At 40.7% G+C, this 3,174-nt stretch overlaps 1 non-coding gene across 1 annotated transcript; it reads left to right on the top strand.

Moving 5' to 3' along the window:
* Positions 1–2,710: 2,710 nt before the first annotated feature.
* Positions 2,711–2,816, top strand: LOC112768718 (small nucleolar RNA R71). The gene has a single exon (XR_003186115.1). It is a non-coding gene; the product is annotated as a small nucleolar RNA R71 (small nucleolar RNA).
* Positions 2,817–3,174: the final 358 nt, after the last annotated feature.

Raw genomic sequence — 3,174 nt, 5'->3', positions numbered from 1 at the left:
TATGGGTGAGTATAAATGCTTATATGATTAATGAATGAATGTGTTTAATGGATAATAATGAAAAATGCTGAAATATGATGTGTGACCCCGGGTAGTAGGCAGTGGCGTTGTCCACTTGCTCCGGGTATGAGACGGAAAAGGATGTTTTTGATAAAAGGGTTTAATTATGGAGTTTTGAATAAATGTGTATTTGTGATACCTGGGTAGTAGTAAGGGTGGTGGTTCGTCCCGCTTGCTCCAGGTTAATGTTTGAGATTTGATAACAATGATGATTGCTTCTAAACTGAATGAATGTATGTTTTGAGATCCTGGGTAGTAGCAAGGGTTGTGGTTCTTCCCACTTGCTCCAGGTCAGAGATTGTGACGCCTGGGTAGTAGCAGCAGTAGTGGTGAATCCACTCGCTCCAGGTTGAGCTTTTGAACACCTGCCTGGGTAGTAGCCGCAGTAGTGGTTATTCCACTAGCTCTGGGTTGAGCGGGTAGTAGCAAGGGGGTTGTAGCTCAAACCTACTTGCTCCGCAATGGGTGTTTCTGTCCAATGGTTAGCTACCAGGACATGTCGGGTTGGCTATATAACCGACAGATGATATCATCAGCCATAGGGCAGGCATTCATCATTTGCATATGTTTGAATTGTTTGGGATTGCCATTTGTTTTGGATTTCTACATCATATATGCCATGTTACCTGACTATATGCTACTTGTTCTACTTGTACCATATTTGTGTATTACTTGCCTGTATTGCTTGTGTTTGTACAACTGAGAGGCCCCTCATACTGGTGTCGGTGGGTGTTGAGGGCTGTTCTTGATGAGATGAATTGATGATACGATTGCATGATGATGATGATTATTGAATGAGATAATTGGGGCTCCCTAGGTAGACGTAGTGATGTAGTTTCACTAGCTCCAGGCGAGGGTATGATGTATTGATATAGAATTGCTGAGGCAGAACAACTGATGATGGTTTTGCTTATGATTCTGAGTCTGATTCGTGAAGAGTCAGCGAGTTGGGAAACATGTGAAACATGAATTAAATTTAGCACTCCCTTATGACAGTTGCCTATTCACGGATTAGCGAGAACCTAGGATGAATAATTGGTGAAGAAGCTTAGGATGCTTAGTGAGTTTTTATTGCAGTGCATTGTATTTATTTGGCACTTTTACCGTACTGGGAACCCATGGGCCCGGGGTTCTCATTCCGTATATATCTCTTGTTTTTCAGATACAGGTCCAGGTGCTCAGCAGTGAGTTGTGGGTCGTCTGAGAGATGGCGAAGATCTTTATTTTCTCTACTTTGTATTTTTCTTAGAATCTCTCCACCTTTGTTTTGGAAAGGTTATATTATGTATTGAACTCCTTTGAATTTGCCTATAGAGGCTCTCATGTTTCCTTCGGGAGAGATTAGGATATACTGTTGTCAGCTACTTTCATACTGTACCCTAGCCGGCCTAAACTTCGCGGGTCGCGACTAGTGGCTATTTACTTATGTTATATATATCTATCTGTTATCTATCTCTTATCTCCTCTGCGACTTGTCCGTATATCGTTTTCGACTTCACGGTTTATCTTTTGTTGTCGAAACGTGAGTGATACGTCTTCGCGATTTTTATTTCTACTCTTTTCAAGCTTCTCGATTAATACTCTTTTCGAAATTACCTATATTTATTTATTAAAAATCCTGCTGAGAGTCGTACCACCGTAATATCATTGACTTATGACTCGAGCATAAGGATTTGAATATTAGGGTGATACATGTAGGATAAGTGTCAAGAGAGTCTGGGAATGGGTTGTCTGCATGCTTTGGAGGGACGTGCTCTACTTCTTCCTTTTTCTCCTCTGGAGCTTCCTTTTCAACTGGCTCCTCATTAACTTATGCTTCCGTACTTGCCACTTGTCCACTTATCAAGGTGATAGCCTTGCATTCCTCTCTTGGATTTGGAATTGTGTTACCAGGAAGGCTATTAGTGGTCCTCTGATCAATTTCATTAACTTTTGTGGCTAATTGACCCACTGAATCTCTAAGTTCTTAATTGATGCTCTGATTTCCTGTCTAAAACTTGCCAATATTACTTCCAAATCATTGTTCTGTTGGGGCTGAGATGTTACTTGCTGAGATGACTGAAACTGGTGGTTATTAAAATTATTCTATTGGAAACCACCCTGAGAATTATTATTAAAATTTTGTGGCCTCTGAGGTTACTCTCTCCACCCAAAATTTGGGTGATTTCTCCACCCCTGATTGTAAGTCTTAGAATAGGGATCATTATTGGGGTTTCTAGAAGCATTTCCCATGTAATTGACCTGTTCAGTAGAAGATTGAGCATAATTATAATTCTCATTTGGCATAAAATTATCTGTCATGTCATAAGAGGCTTCTTGGGGTGCATTCTGAGTGTTGATAGCTGAAACTTACATTCCATTCAAATGTTGAGTAAGTAGATTTATTTGTTGAGACATAAGCTTGTTTTGAGCAAGAAGAGCATTAACAGCTTCCACTTCCAACACACCTCTCTTCTGAGAGGTCTCAGAGTGCAAAGAATTCCTGTTGGAGGAATATAAGTATTGGTTGTTAGCAACCAACTCAATAAATTCAATAGTCTCCTCTAGTGTCTTCTTCATGTGCAAAGAACCACCTGCAGAATTATCCAAGCGCATCTTGGACATTTCACATAAACCCTCATAAAAGATATCCAGCTAAGTCCATCTAGAGAGCTTGTCCGGAGGGCATTGCCTAATTAGTAGCTTGAATCTCTCCCAAGCTTCATAAAGGGTCTCACCCTCTTTCTGTCTAAAAGTCTGAACTTCCACCCTTAGCTTAGTAAGCTTTTGAGGTGGGAAAAATTTTGTCAGAAATCCAGTGACAACCTTGTTCCAAGTATCCAGACTCTCCTTGGGTTGAGAATCTAACCATAGTTTTGCTCTATCCCTCACAGCAAATGGGAAGAGCATGAGTTTGTACACCTCAGGATTCACTCCATTGGTCTTCACAGTATCACAAATCTGCAGAAAATCAGAAATAAATTGATTCGGGTCTTCCGGAGGGAGTCCATGATATTGACAATTCTGCTGCACAAGAGTAACTAGCTGTGGCTTCAGCTCAAAGTTGTTGGCAGTTATAGGAGGCACCACAATACTTTTGCTATAAAGATCTGTATTAGGAGCAGTGTAAGAGCC

Source organism: Arachis hypogaea, chromosome 17, assembly GCF_003086295.3.
Source record: "Arachis hypogaea cultivar Tifrunner chromosome 17, arahy.Tifrunner.gnm2.J5K5, whole genome shotgun sequence".
NCBI lineage: Eukaryota > Viridiplantae > Streptophyta > Magnoliopsida > Fabales > Fabaceae > Arachis > Arachis hypogaea.
Note: the sequence above shows the minus strand (reverse complement) of the source record. Positions and strands in the feature narration are given on the sequence as shown.